The sequence below is a fragment of the Hyalella azteca genome, unplaced genomic scaffold (assembly GCF_000764305.2).
Source record: "Hyalella azteca isolate HAZT.00-mixed unplaced genomic scaffold, Hazt_2.0.2 contig6587, whole genome shotgun sequence".
NCBI classification, from domain to species: Eukaryota; Metazoa; Arthropoda; class Malacostraca; order Amphipoda; family Hyalellidae; genus Hyalella; species Hyalella azteca.
Window position 1 is genome coordinate 147,099 of NW_025936745.1, and position 23,527 is coordinate 170,625.

General features: G+C 36.6%; 1 protein-coding gene across 2 annotated transcripts in view; it reads right to left on the minus strand.

Annotated features, from left to right (window-relative positions):
* Positions 1 to 23,527, minus strand: part of LOC108677182 (ligand of Numb protein X 2) — a 54,547-nt gene that overhangs the window by 24,846 nt on the left and 6,174 nt on the right. The window contains exon 2 of one of the 2 annotated variants that reach the window (XM_018165348.2): positions 18,069 to 18,117. The exons of the other annotated variant lie outside the window; for it this stretch is intronic. The gene's annotated coding sequence lies outside the window, so the exon portion shown is untranslated. The remainder of the gene's footprint in view (positions 1 to 18,068; positions 18,118 to 23,527) is intronic. 2 annotated transcript variants of the gene reach the window in all.

Consider the following 23,527-nt stretch of genomic DNA (forward strand, 5'->3'; position numbering starts at 1 on the left):
ATTGTAAGTTCAATAATGGCGTCGCTTTCATGACGATAACCTCGTTATTCGCAGGCGATTCCAATAATTGGCGAGCCGTCGATCATGTTTCGCTCAAAAGCCTTCAAGTGAAGAAAACAAAAGCTCGAGTCCTCCTCTCAGCTACGCGGGAATGATTTGACGCCAATATAGCGAGCGGCCGATGATGCCTTTCATCAAAATTAACCAATGATATGTGAATTGGCGATATCTGAAATATATGGGTATTAACAACACTCATTGATGTAACGTAAACGTGATCAGAATGTTTTCAATATGAAACTTGTTACATCTTTGGCATGAGCTAATAAACAATTTAAGATTGACAAATTTACCGGTTCGGAACCTTTTTAAACTAAGGGCGGGCTTTGGAAGAAGAGACGAAAAACTGTATTATTGTTCCTACAAAACTCTTACCTTTACTACAATCGATTGAACAATCCCAATAAATTAGGCGCACGAGAGAATAAAAAATAAATACGTAGAAATTATTAGGTGAATAATATTTTAAGGCATTACAGAGTACAGCGGAATTTGCTTGTATTTCTAAAAATTACTTTTCCCTCTACGGCTCGAGTAGCCGACTCGAGAACTTACTTTACCATCGTGAGGAGAGAAGCTCAAGTATAACATTGGAGTCAGAAAAAACTAATTTCAATCTTAATTTAATTTTACAACAAACCGAAACCGATTTTAACTATAATCCCAATAATAAATTCTATTATTTATTTAGAAAGTGCTACGTTTTAACGTAACCGCAACGTTCAATATAACTTTTGCCTTTGCGCTATATACCAATGCATTATATTACCACTATATTATATACCAATGCATTAAAGCGAGTAGCAAACGCAGCAAGAAAATAGAGCGTAAGTACTTACGTTAACTTAGCGAGTTTTGAAAGCATGGCCCCAGGACCGTAAATTCCACGTAACATAACACGCCGCAATGTGATGTAAACTTGCGTAGCACAAATTCCGATAAAAATAATGATAAGTTGTCCTCTAGAATACGTCAGGTCTCATTTGACAAGGCTGGTCTGCAGCGCCCGGCGCACTCAGCCTGCATTAGAGTTGTCTAGATAGTCTGATAATATCGAGAGCTCGAGCTATTTGCAGTCAACGGCAGCGATATGAGCGAGTCAGACTGGCACCACTGCGCTCCGCTTGAGAACGAGAAAAAATTTCTTTGCGACAAACTTGCATAATTAATTGTCAAAGTCACGTGAACGTAATTTTGGAAAGGTACAAATTTGCACGATGAGGCTCAGGTAATACAGCGAGACTATTAAAGTGTTAATTTAAACACATACATTCTTTCGCTGCACGTTACCTGTGCGTGTGGAAGGCGATACTGACGTTTATGTCAGGATCAATTATAGCTGAAACAAAAACAGTATCGCATTTTTATTCAGAAATCAAAGCTGCTGCACGGAAAGCGAAAAATAAAGAGAATAATTAGTAACTCAATCCATTCTCATCCTACCAAACGAATTATGCAGGGCAAAATGAGAAACTCGAGTTAAATTTTAAAAATCATTTTTTAACAAGAAAATGTAAATAGATGACTGTATAAGATGAGAGATTCTATTCAAATAAAAATTGACGATTCAGATGCATAATTATTTTCCTTGGATCTCATGATGAAACAATAGAAAGTTACGGTAAATTACGATAAAGATCTTACAGCATATTTTATACGCAACCAAATCAGAAACATTATCGATAATCACTTGCATCCATATCCCTCGTCTATCGGCGAATCTAAGTGATAAAACACCGTTGCAAAAAATACAATGTGATATGTTGCCTGTTTTTTACGTTTAAGAAAACCTCAAGCTAAACATAAGCAACATAACGTCAGTAGACCCATTGGTGAAGGGGAACTTTTGAACTAGAAAAAAGATTCATGTTCTTTAATTACTAAGGCACGACAGCACAAAGTTGAAAATTTCTCCGGTAAGAACAAGCTTTATTCGCTGTCAAAAATTTCACTTTATACTGAAGTTCATTAAGAGCGAAATTTTATCCATTCCAAGCAACTTTCAAGTATTTTGAATTCTTAAAATTCCTGCAAACTACCTTAATTTCCCCTGAAATCAACTTTTGTTACATTGGTGAACCATAGGTCATTTTATTCAGTTGATAGTGCAGTCTTTTGGACTCGAGTTGATTTCGCAGCGTCGGAAATTCAGTTCAAAAACAAATGTGTAAATTAGTGAATTTTGCTATAACTATCTTATGATACATTTCGATAACTTCGATGACCTGAACACGCTTAAAAATCTTAGTACAAGTAGGAACCGAGAAAATGGTGGATATATTCGAGAAATTTAACTTTTTGGGGCCAAGAACGAACGAAGTTTTATTCAAAAACAAAAAAAATGAAAAAAACTAACTAGAATTCAAATACATGAACTTTAACAATGAGATAAAATTAAATTAAAATTCACTTCAAAAAATATATTATACCATTGCAGAATTCTTCAAAATGTCAAAGTTTTTAATGCAGACATTATTACATAGAATGTATATACTTCATGTTCACAGTAGATGCTGACAAAAATTTATTAAACGAGTTAAAATTCAATAGAAATCAGACGCCTCTTTTTTCTTACCCTACATTCGTGATAGAAATATACATATGCACGATTCCGTGAATAGAACTCAGCTTGAGCACAAATTCAAAATTTTTACTTCGTTTCTAAGCAAAAAATTAAATGCAAAGCGTTTCAAATCGACGAAACGTCGTTTAAAGCAAAGCCAATCTTACAAAAAGAGAATGTGAAATGTTCAATTTTCAATAAAGTCCACGGACAAAGAAACTAACATTTAAGTATCTTTCACGGCTCGTCAAATTTAAGCCGAGTTAGCCGCAATTCTTCATGCCACCGTTTCAATTAAACATCGAAAATCAAAAGAAATGACATATGTAGACGTTGATAGCGCAGATTTTTGGTCTTCAATGCTTAAACTTCTCGAACAAGAAAGGTGTGTTAAAAATTGCATGTGCATCACTTTGAGCTTCCTCAACCTCATTTTCCGCTATGCAGCATTGAAAATAGCTGCCAGGAAAGGGGCGTGGTGAGCGCAGCTGTTGCCTGACGCGCTTACATCAACCAATTCTGGCATACTCCCGAAACATATTTCCTGTATATAAACTAAATAAAGCTTATGTCGTTCTCGTTTCGGAAATATAACTCAAATATCGCAGCTAAGCATTATTTTGAACCGATTCCACAATCTCCCCCCTGTGTGAATCGGATGACGCGTACCAATGAAAAAATTTTGTATGCTGTTACAAAATTTGTAAAATTCTTTGCCAATTCCGATAACAATTGTATAAATGCCCTAAATGAAGATGAAGCACCTATTATAACATAGAATTACTTATTAATAAAGAGAATATTTACAAATATCAGTGAACATAAAAAATTTTCAAAAGCCAGAATTAGCAGCAGAAAAAAATAGCTAGCTGTATTTCATCTCATAGAATCTATTAACTCGATTAAGAACTACCCAAGTACCTCTGAAGAATGATAGGACTTTATCGACGATGATGAAGGTCAGTATCAGTACAATGAGTACGATCAATGTTTTGGCGACTCGAGACGATACGATGAGCATCGTGACGATCGAAGGGCCATCTAAACCGACAGGAACTTTCTTTTGCTCTTTATATGGACGCGGTGTGGGAGCCATGTTCGTTTAGCTGATCAGCGACGATGCACACAAATATACTTCAATTCAGAAATCCGCCCCATTAGCACAAAACATCAGTTGTGAAGAATTCGATATACTCGTTTTTTCAATTTTTTATCACTTAATTATTGAAAGATGGTTCAATCAGGAATAACTAACATCGTTATTCTCATCAACATGAATGTAATAAATTAAGTGCATTATTTTATCGCAAGACAATGAATGAAAAAAGTTAATTTCACAACCGTCGAGTCCCCTCCAGTCTTCGAATCCACTCCAGTAGTGTTTTATTAACAGGTTAAGAGGAAAACTTCATCGATTAATCTTATGAAAACACTTTTTGTTTTGGCTATAAAGCGTTCCATCGCATACAGATTTGGGATTATCCAGAGTTTCTAGAAGAGAAAGCACTAATCCACAAAGATTTTATTCAAATGATAAATTCATGGACAAAATTAATAGATTCACGATAGTACAGACGCAATTCTATTTTGGGATGAAAGTCGCAAGCTATTTTCACGCGGCGTCAATGTTCCCAAATAATCCCCTTGCTCACGCCATTTACTCATCAGAAGAAGATAAGAGTTGTTTTAGGATATCACTGGCGCAAAAAAAAAAAAAACGGTAACTTTTTCGCGTTACACCGAGTTAGCTGAACGCGTTATCACGTTCTCACTGCCGCGCACGGAGCTACATGTACACCTTTCCCATACCGCGGTATCGAACCAACAAGTTCGTAACTTGCAACTAGCTATGCTCGTTCTATGTACGAGTGAGGCCGCAAAGACTGCATGAATGTCTTGTGTACAGTTAAGCCACTAGGCGTTGAGTCCCGACATGTTTACAGCATTTACTCTGTTTACTCATAAGCTCTCGCTATGAATGATAGTCTCGTTAAGTTTATTGGACGCATTTCAGTGCAGGGGATTGGCGGCACTCTCGCTTTTACTCGCTATGCAAGGCCAGAGCATTAGAATTATTACTACAGGTTCACAATGAAATGCTGTAGGAGTATCACAGCACATATATTTACTTAATGAAATCTTGGCTAGACGCGCAAGGGAAGCATCGGTCTTGGCATGATCGTTCATGCTTGCTATTTGAGGCAAGCTTTGGTGGGTCGATCGCTGCAGTTATGAGCTAACTTCAATGCTGGGCCAGCGAGCTGAGAAGGGAAGAAAGGTGAGTGCGGATTGACAGCCGCAAACATTCTGCTAGGTTCGGCAAATGTTTATTTCAATCATTAAACTTTGCTTTATGAACGCAATTGAGATTGTTTATGGTGTATTAAAGAAAAAAATATAGGACATTACGTTGTGGTATAAAAATAAACTGCTAAGACAACGATAAGAGTTAACATAGGTTAAAATAGACTTATATAGTAATTAAAGGTCACATAAAGTGATAAGTTAGATTTTTAATAGATGAAAAACAGATATATAAATTTTAATATTAATAAGTATCATGTAAGTACAATAATTACTATCCAGTCTTAACAATCATGCCATTAATAAAGAGCGATGCTTTAATCTAATTCATTATCAAGTGTCGGCTCAACAACGAAAAAATTAAGCGACACAAATCGCTTCATGAGGAAGTGAGTAAAAATGAAATAAAAATTGATGTTAAATCTGAAAAGAAGGTAGATTATTCGAAACAATTCGAGCACCTATTATCCCTCATTATCCCTATTATCCCTCCTGCACAATCGAATCGCTTCGCCTCGTATTGTCTAGGGGCTGACGTTGTGTACTGCCGACAGCTCGTACCACATGACCCTGCAAGTGACGAGTATAACACCATCGGGCAGCGGGTACGAGCTTCCGTCTCTTTGGCTTCATGGCCTCTTTGGCCACTTCATTACCAAAGCCAAGCTCATTTGGAACTGTTTAATTATAACCTAGTATAACGTTGTAGAGGTCTTGAATTAAACTTAATAAGTTAGAATGAGGGTTAGAAGGTTTGAATTGTAGTTTTGTAAGAATGTTTTAGAGAGTACTGAAACTGTGCTGGGAAATTACGGATAGAAAAAAGCAGCCGTACGAACGTGGTCGTGGGAGCAGCATCTTGTGGTTCGTAAAGCTTGTCTCTTGGACTGAAGTTAATAGATGCCCATTTGTTGTGCTACAGTCTCGTGAGTGAAGAAAACTTTTAATGTAAATGTAATAAAGTATTTTACTGAGACCGTGATTTAAATGAACATTGAACCTGCCGCTATACGAACGACAACGTCATTAAATAGAATTGCTTTAATAATTCAGATTAGGATTAGGCATGAAGTTCAAGAGAGAAATCATAAAACATTCATGGTAAAGTCGTCTGTAGCTCATTCTTTACGCTCATTTGCCTCTTCAACGTGGGCGCTGAGTAATTGAAAAGACATATTTCGATACGTTTCAATTTAGTCACCGAACTACGACCAATATCGCTCATATAAGTTCAGCCTATCACAAAGTATTACCCAAATCGACACCCAATGGTATCAAAAAGTTTAAATAAAATATTCCCAAATGCTCATTCGGCAATCAATATTTAAAAACGAAAACTACAACTGCTAGCATCAGAGAAATGCATATCGTTAATCGTCAAGAAACCTTTCAGAGCGAGTTTAACAAAGCGCCAGAAGACCCCCGAGCTTCAGAGGGTGCTTAGATTATGACGGTACGCGTCAGAATTGTGAGTAATGGTTACCCGTTCGACTGTTTTTATTCATACGAAGCTAAGCAAATGGTCTCCTTGATGAATAATCCGCCAGGCGACCAAGGCAATAATTTTCGACTGTCTTCAACCACAAGGGTTTGATTTGAGTTGCATGAGAAAGCCATGAAACTTAACTATGCTAACTAACCTGGATATGATAAGAAATTAATGCAGAAATAATGATGTATGCCATATATAATCCGTTTCCCTGCGTCCCAAAAACTCATTTTTGCAATGAAATCTTCGATGATCTGATTGTTAACCTACTACCTACCACTAATATTTTACTTGTAGTATTAATCCATTTTATTAGAGCCAATTTGGAAAATTATCTCAATGAAATCGGAAGCAAAAGAGTAAGAAGCAACTTGATCGGAGTATTACTAATTTTATCAATCAATATTTAAAAGCGAATAAATAAGTTCATCTTTCATCACAAATTAAAAGCCAAAAATTCGGACTTTTCAGAAATTTCATTATGAAACAGCGAGCCATTGTCAGGATAATGTGGTGCGCACGCGTGCATTCTCTGTCAAGTCGCAGAATAAAATCTATGCCGAGCCCGTAAGCAAATTGACTATCCCATCCTTACGGTGTGTGCCTCGCAATTATCCTGCTGACGTTGAAGGAAATTATTACATCTTCATGGTAGGTTGAGCTCAGACTGGCGACGATAACTCGCTTTTTTCATGCATTCGAGGCAAGTTTACTTTTACTTTGACTTTGATATTCCAGTCGAACATTGATACGGCATCCATTACCTTTGTGATCAGTAGTTAAGACGACCGTTGACCAGGTTTCTATTATCATTTCTGAAAAGAAATAACTTCATTTTGAAAATCGCTAGAACATTCTGAAAGATCGGTGTTTAACTTCAGAATGAAAAAGTTTTTTTTTTTCTATAATTAAAATTTGTTTATCTCAAAAGTATGTCAAATTAATTTTCATTGCACAAGCGGCTAATTTGTCACTACGTAAATAAAGGATTCAGAAATAGATATTTCAAATGAAGACCTTAATTAATGCTGTTTATGTCGACAATTGTTAGCGCGACAACGCGCTATTCGATTTACAAATTAATGTAATACACTTGAAAAATTGTGGAGAAATATGCAATTTAAACCGCGCTGGGGATATTCACAAGATAAATTGACGCGAAACTGACAATCATTTCAGTCGTTCGCTTACAGACTCTGACAATATTTTCTGCTTGGATAACATCGATCATGTTAGAAAGAGAAATCTTTTTCAATATACTCGACGGATTATTAACTGTCTGTCATGTTAATCTCATAATCTGCGCGCAACTTTACTTTTTAAAAACGAGCTGCCAGTTATCAATTATATTCCATGGTAATGCTAACGTTCACCGTCAGTAAGAAGGGCTTTGTCAAAATAAACTCAATTGATGGTCGTAGTTTACTCTCACAGGTTCATGTATTCGGGCGAGAGAAATGTCTAGAATGGTATAGGGTTTCGAAAAGATCTAAATTAAGTATACAAAACCTGTGCAAAACAATTAGTTTTATTCTCGACATGCCCACGATATTTTTCATTTAGTGCAATCGTCAAATCGAGTTTCCTTGCTAAGGCATTATTTTCACGTGTTCCAAATGGCGTAAATTACAAAGAGCATGAAGATAAAAACAAGAGCTTCAAACTGTTCATAATTTTATTACTTCTACGTAAAGCTCTGATGGACAATAAATAAGCTATGAATACATTACAAAATAAACAATAATGTTTTCTTGCAAAGATGTCTTTTCCAAAAGACCTTCATATATTTTCCAGTCAAATACAACGTCTCACAATTTGTATAAATAAATTTTCGTTTAATTAGACATTAGAAGAGGTTACCTCGTATTTTGCTGCTACGGCATATGTAGCGGAAAAATCCATGAGCAATTCAGGAGAAATTCTTCAATCAGTGAATGAGACAATAATGCGAGTTCCTTCTTCTTAAAGAAAACGCTACATTCAATGCAAATATATGTTATTTATTGAAATTTAGATCAACCTCATGAATATTTGGTTAACAATTTTACTGTAATCAAAACTACTGCAGTATTTTAAATCTTGAATACAAGGCATTCCTTAACGATATTAAATTAAATTGTATCGACAATCATAAATGCTAGGAACACAATACTTATAACCTAAAAGCTCAATTCATTTCACTTGATAACTGAGCAAACATCCGTTGAAGCCATTCAAGTATTTAGATCCCATTCAAGTAAACCAAAAAGCCATAAGTTAACTATAATGCGCTACAATTTAACTTGTATAATCTCAACAAAGAAAGTTATAGGAACAAAAGTCAAATTTTGTCGTACATACTGTATCAATGATCAGCTATCACTGGGGGTTATAAAGAATGTTTGAAACCTTCTTGGCAGCACAAATATATAATCAAAAACTCAATGATTTGACCGTTAAATGAGTTAATATCGCCATACATGAGAATAAATCTCACACGGCGAAGTCCCCACCAGGTCTCCAAATCACAACTTTAGTGCAAAACCTACGAATTAATTTTTCTCTAATACAAATACAGGACTCTTATTTATTAATATAAATTACAACGTGCTAATTTATTATCTGATTTCTTGATAAAAATTCGATACTTGACATTCCTCTGTAGTCTCAAAATGCAGAATCATTTCGATTATTGAATCAATGTGTTTCAAACTACCCCAGCAAACACAACAAATTTTCATCTTCCAATGAACATGACAGCCAAATCATTCCCGCAGTCACATAACATTCATCTTCAACCAAGTGTTCCTGATTAATTTACAAGGTGCGGATTATCTTAGACATTTATTTCGGACACTAACAGATGCTATGATTACATGTATATTTTACCAAGTTGATGAGAAATACCTTCCATGAATTCATTTCGATTCCCAATAAAAACTTCAGTGTCAGAGTACAAGTTATTTCTTAATTTAATTTCGGATACTCGTGATAAATGCGTCTTGTCAACCTATAACAAGAGACACTTTGAAAGATTCAATAAAGTTCTATATATAAACATTAAACTGCTCTGTGTTGACCTCACAAGACTGCGTGCAGCAGATCTTGCGTATGTAGTCCCGAGATTCTGGCGCATTCGTCCCCAACGGCATCCAACGCAACGGCGCTCTGGCTCGCCTCGCCGAGCAGGTAAGGCAAGCCGGGAGTTAAGAAGTCCTCGTAAGGGAGACGAGAAGTCCTCGTAAGGGAGACGAGAAGTCCTCGTAAGGGAGACGAGAAGTCCTCGTAAAGGAGTCGAGTCCTTGTAAAGGAAATGAGTATTCCGCCGTGAGAGTAGAATGGTAAGAGTAGAAAAGTGCGCATTGAGGAGAGTTAAGATGGCCGTGTTTAATGCAGCCACTCCTTCCTGCACCTCACAGCTCACACTACGCTACTCATTAGTCCACTAATCGTAACTGTCTGCAACTAAAATGCCCGTACTGGTGACGTAACTCTGCAGCTCCGACGAAGCTCCAGCTGCCCATTTATCCTCATTCTTGCTCTTTTCTACTCCTTGATCTTATTTAGTTTCTTGAATCCCAAATAATAACAGCCCTTTTCAAATAATAACAGCCCTTGTACATAAATTTTCCTCGTTGACTGTGTTTCAAACATTGCAGGTATCTGCAGCAAACTACGTATCGTGTTTTGGGTAATTACATGAAGTGGCTTGCGTAATTCAATTGACGATCAGAAGAAGAGAGTTTTGTTTGCCAAGGCATTGCCATGACAAATGTCAATAGCAATGCCATGACAATAACGTTTTATTTTTCCTTAAGGTGGCATTTGTACGGATTTCAGAATATCATCTTTTCACATGCATTTTCAGTAAACCAAGCCTTCAAGTAGCAGGTATAAAACCACGAGAAATCCCAACAGGATGGCAAAATTTTGCACAAGGCTAGCCTGTTCGACCGTTAGACCCATCATGATGTTCTTATTCACTTCAACTTACGTAGCAAAATCAATAATTATTGGACGGAAATTCAGTTAGGAGGGACAAGTGATTAAAGTGTCCACAGGTTCACAGGGATTCGGTCAAATTATACTAAAAAAATTGCAAATCGGTCACTGCCTCTGTATATTGCAACTGCGTAAATATACTCAAAAGATTGTAAAAAGGTAAATTTTATCCAGTCACTTTATCAACCAATAAACTCTAGTTTTCGCCGCTGAGATCAGCGTCCGTTACATGCGAGCCTGAGGAGCTTGAAATAAATTTTCTGAAGCTGCACTGCGCGTCTTTTTGTTTCAGAGTTCATGAGAGGCAATCGGGAAGCACGGCTCCTAATCTAGCCTGAACGCAAACTTGATTGGCTCCAATGTTTTTTAAACAGAGAAAGTGCGGGAGCAGCCTGCAAACATTCCTTCAAATTACAGCAGGTGAATTCAAGACAGGCTTCCTTTCTTGAGGCTACAGCCTGCTGGCTACTTAAATGCCTGCTATTTCCTGTGCTAAATCCCAATGGTTTAGGTTGAAGTCTTGGTAGCTGGGAAAAAATTTTCGCGGTCTGTCGTTGAGGTGTGATTTAGAACAACCAGTCTCTTAATGGGATGGTTGGGCTTATGCTTCACGTTCAGAAGTCGGTAATTGAAGTTTTTCAATACAATTACGGCGTGTTCATTCCTCACACTGTCATTTCATCACAATAGTGCCTCGTTGTCCTGGGCACCTCGGAGGCTCTGGTCACATAAACCCACCGTCGAGTGACATGGGCTGTTTAACTTTATTCTTGCCGCAGCTGATCTTTTCAGAGAAGCCCACAGAGGAAGAAAGACAGACGGTGGTTTTAAGCTCAGAATTTTCTCACAGATTTGCAGCCTCTGGATGGCATAGAAGAAGTCGCGTCACTGTTTTCAATGGTTTTTGCCTTCTCATGCACAGTTTGCTACCACAACCGACACGAGTAGTCTCTGAAAAGTCGTCGGTTTATTGTTAGAGTTTATAAAGCGACAAGGATACAGACAAGCCTTTATGTGTCTCTGGAGCAGCAGATGAAGTAGTGAGACGGTTGCTGGCATCTCACTCCTTTATATACACTCACCCACCCCTAACATCTTAATTATTGCCTCTGCTTGTCGCTTCAGTTATTAAACGAAGTCGAGGTTTTTTGCAGGAGCATCAGCGTCTCTTACATCTTGTCACTGAGATACGATATTTCTTACCACACACAGACGTCGATGTTCAAGGTTACCTTCATTTCTATGCAGAGTTGCCTTTTTGCTACTGAAATCATTCAGAAGACTTCAAAAATGATTCGTTGCTATAAATTTATGCTCAAAAATTGTAAAATCTAGAAGAGGAATAACTAAAGGAAATGTGATCACGGTAGAACTTGTAAATATTTGCGACTGCGTGAAGAAATGTACGCTAGTGTAGTCCCGATCATTGTGTGGTATGATCTTTTATTGTCATCAATAAAATATAACTTACTAAATGAGAGCATAGATTAGAAAGACTTAATGATCTGATTTAACTGAAAGTTTTAATGCAATGATTCAGTCATTGTTCCGAGTGATTTTCAAGGTTTAAATTATTTTTTTGAGCAGATTGGGCTCGACAATACAGAATTTGAACGCATAACATAGATGTTTCGTTTTGAATTATTAGATAATTAGTACAAGGAAAAGTTTGAATATCTACGCTTCAAGTTAAAAAGAAATCATATTAGCTCACACGACGCTGGTGGTTGCTGACCTCCACGCAAAGTGAGCAGTAAAAACTCACGAAGTTTATTTGGGGAGCCTGCAAAACGCAGGGAAATGCACACGCGTCGCCCCACCTGTTGCGCTGAGACACGCGCACCTGTCGCGCACTCACCAAGATACCGCCAATCACGAGTCATAATAAGAATCAATAGCATGAAAAAAGGGGATGCCGAAGTTTGGTACATTGTGGATTAAAATTTACCCAGCAAAACCAAAAGTCAACATAGGTGAGCAATAGTGATGGCTAACATTCTCTAGTACATGCCGACTTCAGTCTTATATGAGATTTCGACGTCTTAATACACCGTTTCCTCATATGCCCAATTAATGGATAATGGCACATATTAGCACATCTTATATCTGTGCACATATTAGCATTCAAAGAGGTCTGGTCAAAATATTTGTAGCTCAAAAGTTCAGTAAATTTGATACAAATGTATATATTCAAGACAGTTGATTCACATGAAAGGTAAAAAATGTCTGCGGCCATTTTGATTAAAAGCTATTAAAATTTGTCAGTTAACTGATACGAAGTAGGCGCCTCTGAAACTACGTCGAGTAAAAAAAAAATATTCGAATTTCAAGATTTTCAACAAGTACCCGTTTGACATGTACTGTCATATTGACCAGAGTCGATCAACGAATCTTATAAATACCGTCAAGATAAAAATGCACAGAAAAATTACAATTCTATACGATATGCCATCAATAAACAAAAAAAATAAATATATAAAATTCACATCACATTCATTTTTAGAAGTTTTCCTGCGTTCCACATCTACTCGCGTCCCAGTGCAAGTTCTTGTACTTAGTAAACCATCTCAAAAAGAGTTGCGTTATAGTCTTATGGAGTCACTCCGCGTTACCTTAGATGACCATCTTACCAGTCGCAAACACACTTAAATACGACTGCAACATGAGTAAAAATACTACAGTTCATATTATAATAAAACTTATATAATAGAAACTTATAATATATTGTTACGTTCTAGCATATTGCAGCGTAAAATTTCATGACACGCAAATGAGAAAAAACATAAAATTATTTGCATTATATTTTTTCAGTAAAAAGTGAAAGCGACCAAAAAGCCCAACGTACCAAGTCAGAATCACTGTACACTTCCAAGTTTTATGGGAAAATGGTATTATAATTATTGTAACGAGGGCAACAGCAAAAAATGCTGTGGGCGTAATGTGTTTCTCAAAAAATAAAAATAAAATTGTTGCTCATCAATTGTTCAAAACATCAAACTGCTAAAAAAAAGTTCGTGAAGCCTGGAATTTTCTGCTATAATTTCGCACAGAAAAATAATCTCATATATAATACAATTTTAGAATTGTATACAATTCCGCCATTGCAGCATCATATTTGTCAATCATTAAAGCTTATTGTTCAAAAGATAAGTAGAAACATGTTACACTTGTCTTTATTATATTGCATATAAATACTTTCGGTCCAACCCAAAAAAAACTAACCCTGGTTTGATGAACAGCTAGGAGATATATTAAATGCCAGAACAGTTTTCTTAGCGAACTGAGAAAGGTTAAGAAAATTCTCACCTATGCACCATAGAGGGCAAGATTCCAACTTTAAAAATAGCATCTTGATTATGTTGAGAGGGCGGAGAGAGACAAGTCATATTAGTTCAACACTCAAGACAAGCAGGGACAGACAGCAACCTCGCTCGTACGAATAACATTGAAGCAACTCGAGAATTAATAATAGACGGATTAGAATTATACGATTCCATCTCTTCGTATCAAAATGTTCTTCAAGACCGAAAGGTTAAACGATAGCGAATAATATTTGCACTAAATTGAAAAACAATATTTCAATTTGAAATAGCCGTCGTAGCAAAATATTGATAGCGCTGAAGCAGAATGATTAGGATTAGTATAACGTTTTTAGTGTAGCAATTATTACAAGCAATTATTAATATATTAAGTAAAAGTGGTATGGAAATTAGATAGCTTAAAACAAAACAAAAAATTTGTAATAAATGCTTGTAGTGGAATTTCATTGAATAATTTCGCATGATTGCAAACCAACATAATAACTAAATGCATAAGTAAAATTTAAAACAGTTGTTTGACGCTGTCACAACTCACTGCCTTGGTGAAAATTGCGACAAGGTAAGGAATGTTCAGCCAGGGAGTTATTATGTTCATGGGAGTAACAAAACAAGCAATTCACGTGTGCGACAACATAAGATGAATTACATCGTGCATGATACACACTCTGAAACAAAACGAAACAATTTAAAAGCAAAAAAAAACGCCAATGACATTCAATAAATCTTCATCGATAAAAAGTTTCGGAGATCAGGTCCATCGTAAGTATAAAAACTTATTACATAGAAACATTGAACTGATAACGGAGGTGATCTCCGTAATGTTTTCGATAACGATGATGAATTTTCGTGTTTTTTTTTTTTTTGCTTCTAATTTCTTGGTTTTCCTAATTTAATAATAAATTTCTGAATTTTCATGCAATTTAAGCAGTCTAATGATGTAAGTGCTTAACAACACAAGTAATTCCGGTGGTTGCTAAGCCAGCTTTGAAATACATCTTCGGGAAATATTTACGCTGAAAGAAAACACAAATAATTAACAAATAATTTAATTAGTACTACGATTAGTTGAGATGAATCACACCTTTTGGCATTACATACTAGAAAGAAAACAAAAGTAATTACCACATAATTAAATCAAATGGATGATAGCAGAGATATAATATTTGGTTGAGCGATAAGGCTTGCATGAGAATAACATAGTTCACCGGCACGACTCCTGACGTCGCACCAGCCACCTGTTCACACTCGTCACGCCACCACCCATTAAAATTAGCTGTCGTTCCGCAGCGACTGCTCCTCATATTAAATGCGACTTATTGAAACTTTTTAATAAAATCACGAGGCTTCGGAGATCTCTAAATAAAACTATGAGCAGCAGCTCGTATCCATGAACTATGCCGGTATGACGTCACGTGCTGAGCTATAGACGATTGCTGAATGTTAAGTAAAGATAAAAAAATTCCGTTGCATTTGTAGAATATGACCACTTTAATTTTAACCATGATCACTATAATTCATGTTCACTTTATGCAGCCCTTCGTTCAACTCTGTATTCAAGTTCTGAATCTCATTATCATAACTTAGCACTTAAAGATTACTTGTTAAGTTGTTCCAGAGCGTGTCTCGGTTATACAACACTAATTCTATATATAACTGCACTATGTCTGGCACAAACCTAGCTTGCAATAAGAACCAAAATTAAATGGCAATAGTTGAATTCTTGCATATATAAACTTACACAGAATAAAGAACGCACTCGTTATATAAAAATTAAAGGAAAAGCATTTTATTTGTATCATAACATGGCAAGGTTGCAATATTGTTAATATCAAGATTACAAGAAATATTTTGAAATTTACTGCTTCACAAGGTAAAAACAAAGAAATTACTGTTTTACAAGGTAAAAACCGATATATTGATCTACCAATAGGATAACATTAAGTTGTATTTACCCCAAACCTTTTTCAATACTTCGCAATGCACATTCCAAATCTATGAAAAGGTAAGCTTACCACCGCAAAACACTAAACTTTTTTCCATAAGCCATATCCTGGCGCGAGCAACACGCGGTCTTTGCAGCAATTCGTCACCAGCTGTCGGCGCGGAGTGTCTGTTTTTTTGCAGACGCTTTATCGGGCTTAGGCTTGAACGATGAGCAAAATACTTCGTTAATAAGCGGTGTTCAGGAGGCCCGAACAAGGCGCGGTCGTTTAACCTCTTCATCCTCAATTATTTCCATTATTCGAGCATTATTATGAACGCAGTAAAGTCTGTTCTCGAAGTCAGCAAAAGATAAGCCATGTACGGATAAGCAAGCTCACAGCTTGCGAGATTTATTCGAAAATACAGCGTCAGAAATCTCATGAAAATGTGAAACATACAAGTTATGAATTATTAAACAACATAATACAATTAAGCATTAGTTAAAATACAATAAATTAAAAAATAATATATTTATTACCTTTAATAATATTTTAATTCCAATATTTTATTTAATCCAATATTAATTTATTTGCTAGGTACCTTTTATGCAATTACTTAAGCATTTGGCCAAAAAATATTCACATTCAACTTTGGACTGAAAAAAATAGAAAGATTAAAAAAAATAATAAAAAAACTGGATTCTTAATTTTTCTCAATTCTGATTAAAGATGCACTGGGATGGTCATAACTCACAAAATGTCAGGAAAATATTCATGTGTAAATTATCCCGCCGAGCGTAAAATCACTGCAGGCAATTTCCTGTAAATATCGAGCATAGGAAGCCATAAGGCACTCATTTCCAGCCGCTGAAGGCATAACATTTTAAATAAATGCCCCAGAAAATCGCGCGGACTGAAGACTTCGTGTTTAGTGTTAGAAAGTCCCAAGAAAAATGCAACCAAAATTGCGGAATGGCAATTTAGTGTCGGGAAAAATTACATAAAAATATAACATTGCCCAATGAAAAGAGTACAATTTATGGATCGAGTTGCGTACCCTGATCAAAGGCGCTAAATTCAGCAAGGAAAAAAAACGATTCACAGCTTGAGAGGAACTCGTCAAATGTGACTCCAGTTTTTGTGCGGACGAACATTGCGATGCAATGCGACGAGCAGACGAAGCTATGGAGTGGACATTAAAAAACGGACTTATAGTGAAAGTGAACTCGTCTAATAAAATAAAATGATACGTGGGCGTCAACAGCAGTTCAAAATTTCATCAGCGCGTAAATGGTAATAACGAAGATCTTGATCTTCATAGTGAACGAGCGGTGAAGCCCAAGAAAGTTAGGAATAAATGTTATGAAATTAATACCAGCTAACGAACAAGAAAAGTTTTGAGACGGAAAGCATTTTAACTAGAGCTCTTCAGTGCAGAATTTATATCGTTTTCGCATCATTTATTTAATTAAAAATTGAATCGTCATGAATAGGGCATACTAAGTTTCATATTTCACCCGGTTCTCTTTTCTACGTCCTCCTCATACTCCATCAATTTTTCACTCAAATGTAATTTTCTCTCCGTTTATACTGGACACTCGAGAACAATGGGAAGAAGGTAGACTCGCTTTATATTCAACCCAGAGCACCGACGCATGAACGAAGCTTGCCTTTCTCCACTACGCTCTCATGACAGCCTCCGCTTTCACCCCCCGTGCTGTTACATTGACGAAAATTGTAATGTAATGCCGCTATATAATTAACTACGGGAACACACAAAATCAGCCGAGTTTCGCTTGATTTTCAGAAGTCAAGCGAATAAAAGAATAAATGAAGAATAGTGAACCCATTCCACTATCCAAGATAAATTATTCACATGCTTAGTCGTACTTGAAATTTATAGATGTAGCAGATATGAAATGATAGCATTGATACATTTAATCGTTTCAAAGAAGAAACACGAGAACATATATATACCGGTTATGACAATGATAAGTGACAATTAGACGTCAGCTAGGCTGCAGGCAAAAAAGTTGGCGTCGAACTGTATGACTAGAAATCATTCGAGCATTTCGTTAAAATATGTATCATAAATTATTTGCCGGGAATAAGATAATGAAACAAAATTCTATTCCAAGTTAGAAAATATTATGGGTTCAAAAAGTACTTTATAAAGACCGCACTTCTGAAGAGGCCGGTGTCTGCGATGTTACACATATTTAAAAAATGCATTCTATTTTATTTGATGATTCTGTCAACTGATTCATACGTTGTCTCCAACTTTGCGCCAGTGTGCAAATTTTCAGATCGATTGGACAGGTAGAAGTGTGTTAAATATCGATTATGAGATTTATAGCAGACAGGCAAACACTAAGAAGTGAAGTTAAATGGAAGTGTGGTAGAAAGAACAAAGAAATTCTTGTACTTACATTCACTGTTGGAATGGGGGTCAAAGATCCTGAACTACTGCAAGAAAACCTGAAAGAATAATGATATGTGTATGAAAAATTGGAAGTCGATGGTCCCATTAAATCCGAGCTCAAGTACAAAAATTTCAACATGTACAGCAAGTCCAGAATGTTTAGGATAAAATTAAAATTTAGAAAAAACGAAACTTGTTATTTTTCTTCAGCCTAAAAACATTCCTGCCTAATGGACAATTAATAACTAATATTCTCAGAACATCCCGCACGATGGTTGCGATGCCATTGAAAGGAGTCTAGGTTTGTACTTCAAATAGTTTTGATAATACACTGAACACACGGAATGAGAAGAGAAATTGTAATGCATGAGAACATTATAGCGGAAAACCAATTTGGCTAAACTCTGTTTAGCCAAATTGCGTTAATATGAACCAGCGGTCATAATAATATCACTAAAATTGATCAAAAAATTTAACGTACTACATTTATCTGGTCCACGGGAAACCAAGTCTACGGTTATTTCACGCAACAAACGCTCACAATTAAAACTTTAAAACGTTTAGGCCAGTCGGACCAAAAACCTGAACGCTTCACCGCATCAAATGCAGCCAGAGTAACTTTTGCGGTAAAGCCTGCCACGTTACGAGACTAGTTTGATTGTCAGCAATTATTCTCAGGTATTTTCCGAGTCATGGAAAAATAACCCCACTTCTCGACAACCCGGCCAAAAAAAAAGTTAAACGTTCGTCAAGAATTTTTTCACTAACAAATTTTCAAAACAAATTCACTATTAACGAAACGTATAGAGTTTGACAACTGGTGGTAGACATATAATTTAGACTTGGATAACATGCAGGGAGCAGGGTCCCATCAATTTAGTTCTCCAAATTATGTTTTAGAGTGTCGAAAAACGCTACAGTTTCTCAAAACATTTTTTCTGTCAATACTAGTAGCAAAATTTGACGATGCTCTGGAAATGCTAGAAAACTTTGGCAATTACGACCATTAAATTTTCACACATTCATATTCTATTATCAAAACTTCAAACTATGACAAGCAAGCATAATTCAGAAGGGATTATTTGTGCAGCAGCAGTACGGGCCACGGTCCACAGGGTGGCCAACTTATCCCAGTATATTTTTGTCCTGTGAACGGGCCATTGTGGCGTAACGACTGTCATCAGCCCGGGGAGAGAGGCTCACTGACCGCGTGGTTATACTTGCAGCTTGTCCGTATTTTTGTGAAGCATCCGCCCTGCAATCTGATACTCGTGTGTCCAGGGCTTCATGCACGGAGAACGGAACACAAACCACGTTCTTCTGCTGGATGAAACTCACGTGGGACTATATTGTGCCGATTAAAATTAAGTAAATTAATTATGATTCTAATACTGTATCGTGCGGTAGGAAATAGTTTGAATAACAGTTTACATATTATTACTAGTTACTGTGAATACAGCAGACATGGCCATAAAATTCGTGGGTTTAGTTACAAGCACAGAACATATAACCTGAGACACATTTCTCAACAATATGGAAGGAATTGTTTAAACAAAATACTCTACAATTGAATGTAATTATATTTAGTCCTGGTGGAAATACTAAGAGTTTCAGAAACACGTATAATAAGTAAAAGCTTTAGCCCGGCAGCAGCGTATTTAGCACCAACGCTGCAATTCATGCGTATGATTTACATTAAATCATCTACCTAGTACGTATGATGGCAATTGTGTCAGCTTAGATTTGTGAAAAATTATATCATGGTAAAAATTGTCTAAAAAACACATGCTACTGCATCACAGTTTTGAACGAGCAAGTCTTCCTGGAAGCAGGTGTGACCAGGATACAATTTGTGAGTAGAATCGGTGCCTACAGCTGCATTAAATATTGACAGCAAATTTTAAATTATGTGCTCAAAAACACTGCATATCATAGCGCACACTCGTTATCAGAAAAAATACGTAAGCAAATGCTTACGTATTTTTTACGTTAATGCTTACTTAAGCATTTACGTTACGTAAGTGCTTACTCAAGCATTTACGTTACGTAAATACTTACGTAACAGAAAAAATACGTAAGCAAATGCAATATCCTGGTATCAAATTTACGTGCTCGAAAAATCCTGCATTTCAGAGCGCACACTCGTGAGCAGAATAAGATGCCAGCGCGGGACCAGTTGTGTCACGAGCAGGACTCCAGTAACTCGCACGGGCTGCAGGAAGGTTGTAGAGCGTCCTTTGTTTCTCAAGGCCTCTAACTTAGGGCCTTCTGGCACAGGCTGGCCATAATTCGGTGCTTCTGAAGCATTATCACCGCTCTTTTTACCTTAATTTTGCGCCCTGTTCAATAAATAGCTATTTTTCACTCAAGAACGTTCCACTCCGCTCTCAATGGACAAATTTTCGCTGGTCGTAAATAAGGCTGTCGAGGTGCCGGCTGGCTACAGCTCGCACACCAATTTTTAGTCCATTAGTTAGTTTTATCCTTGCACCTCCATTTCCTCCGCTGGCTCAAGACTCGACACTTCCAGTGAAATTCAGTAGAATCCCTTACACGTTCTACAATTTAAAAACATTTTATTTTATGCTAATTAAAAGCAATAAAAATAATTTTACATTAGTTGGCCCGCCAACAATTACGATGTCACGACGCCTTCGAACCTCATGCAGACGGGAATTTTCTTTAACCCATTACCGGAATAAGTAAATTTTATTTTAATCAACTAACTTTTTTCAGAGCTAGTCAAATTCTTATAACATGACTTCTCAGTCTTCGTATTTTCTGTTTCTCAATCTCAAATGGAAATTTTTTATAAGAATATGTGCCAGGTTCGAGATCTAGGACGGCATCCGCTCTGAAATTGGAAGGAACCAAGGCCGGGACGCGGAATTAGTTTTGGCAAGACTAATCTACAGGCAAGCCTGGCGAGGATCAAAAGCCTGCGTAGGCGTGAGGATCTCATTCCAGATGAAGAATTACACGTTAAATTTAATAGGTAGAATTCCCTTTAGGTAGCAAGGATCATACGCGTTAAAAATTATTTCTTTACCTTTGACTAGGGATTTCGGAATGGAGGTGGAAAAATAACATTATAATTGAGTACTTTAAACTAACTGAAATACTTCAAAGATTCACGCTATAAGACTACGGTATAATAGAAGTAACATGTATTAAGATAAATTAACCAAATGTTTTAGAAAGAAATCAATTAATTATTATTTTTAAAATTAAACATTAAAAAATTAAATTCTAGCTAATGCAAATTGATATCGACAATAGACATTCATTAATACAACATTATTGGTAATTAATTTCACGAAATGAATTTTGGACGATTACATAATTTAAAAACAATTAGAGTCAAACTTCCACCAAATTTTGTTAACGCGCTTATAAAACGAATAACCGATTATTTTCTTATTTTTTCTGACGATAAATTTGTAGTAAAAGGTTCATTTGCGGGTGCAGCAACTGTCTTCGCGCCGACACAGAGCGCGTCCAGGTTTACTTTAAATGCAAATTGAAACAGCAGTCGCGTCTGCGGCGTAGGCCGCTGCTTCGGCCGATATGTTCTTCCCATGTGTCGCATTTGCGATGACAGAAACATTCCTTACCCCACATATTCTGGTCCTTTGATTTTTCTTATTAAATTCCCAGTCATAAGCATAGTGTGGTATAGAATTACTTAATTGGAGATTTGGAGGTAAATCGAATTTTTCAGTAAGTTGTTTACGTACAGCGCTTCTTAACTCATTCCATAATTTCCTCCCTATTCTGTAATATCTTGCCTGATTCTTTCAACCACGAATGTTTCAACTTGATAGCCTCGGAGCATGTCTTAGTTTTTCCTGCAGCTTTTTTTTTACTTTTTCATGATGCTCTTTAAATATACCTTATCACTATTTCGACTACAGATGTCTAATCGAACATCACAAGTAAAGCTAGTCCTTTTTCCATCGTTATCAATGTTAATGTTTCAGCGTACAAATGAACACGCATTAAGTAGCCAAGAAATATCGTACATTTATTTCGTTCCAAAATTCATTCTATTACCCTTATACAGCACTACCAGATACATTAATATGCTATTCGGACTTCATGCACGTTGATAAATGAAAGCATCTGCCTCAGAGATAAATAGTACATGCAACGTATTACAAGTACGACATTAAAATACTCCGTGAGCCAGTTTTTATTCATTACTGTGCTAATTGGCCTTGATTACAGGTGATCAAAGTAAACCCCCCGCCTATGAACAATAATTGAAGCACCTCTTGCCACCCACGCAGTTTCAGGTGAAGCCAAAACTTCGGCCCCGAGCGTCGGCTAGAAACCCTTACACGTCACGAGTTTAATTAGACGGGCTGGTTGACGGGACCAGCTATCTATCGCATACGATAATGAAGAGCCTCCTCATAAGATTTATGACGAAAGAGATGGTAAAATTCTGTCGCTAACTTTGAGGTCTCACGGTTAAGTTATGGGCAACAAAGTTCAAAACCTTGTGGTTATTGGGAAAATTCATGAAGATTTATGCACGTTGATGGAGTCATACACTGCGCCTTTGAACCTGACCGTTTTCCGACACCAAAATCCTAATTATGGCACATTAGTATAAATATTCAGATAATAAACATTTTGATGCAGTTTAAATACATTTAACATATAAGTAAATTTATCTACCTTGAAAAATGCTTCCTATTAAAATTTTTATATATTATACATGTAGGTAAATTACGTTTTCATGAAATTTCACAGTATCTTAAGAAAGCCTCTCCAAAATTGAGAAAAAAACAAACAATTTCGTTTTCTCCATGAAAGTTCAGGCAAGCGCAAGGGAATTTTAGGAGAGATGAACTCCTCTTATTCCCGAAGAGCTCGGAGCATCTGCCCATAATAATGTCGTCTTGAGATAGGGAGAAACGCGCTGCAATCTTAACGGCATTCTTCAGCTCTATATTCCCGAGGCGCTCCAGATTTGTTCCGAGCCAGAAGTGCTGCGTCAAAAACAACTCTGACCAAGAGAGATGCTGCGCCAGAATAAACATTGATATCTGGATTCCATGGCGACAGCTTTTAGTTCTGTGAAATAACAAGGCATCCAGCGAACTGGAACAGAAACTTGGTATTTTTGCTCCATTCTCGATGTAATGCATTCTGCTGAATTCTCTAGTGAATTTTAATAAATTACCTAATAGACAAATTCAGTCCAAATAACAAAATTTAAATTTTTTAACGAGGCTTCGATTATGTTACAGTATATCGTTCAGTTCTCTTTTGTTTTCTTTTTAGGTTTAGCATTAAATCTAGCAAAATTGCAATTTTAGCGACGTCATTTCTCGGATGCTTGCCCCGAAATTTTGTGCCGGCGATATGAGAGATATTGTGATTGTGAATTCTTCTTGCATACAAACACGGTCGAGTGACCTGAACAGGCGACAGGCGTTTTGCTCTTCAAACTTCAGA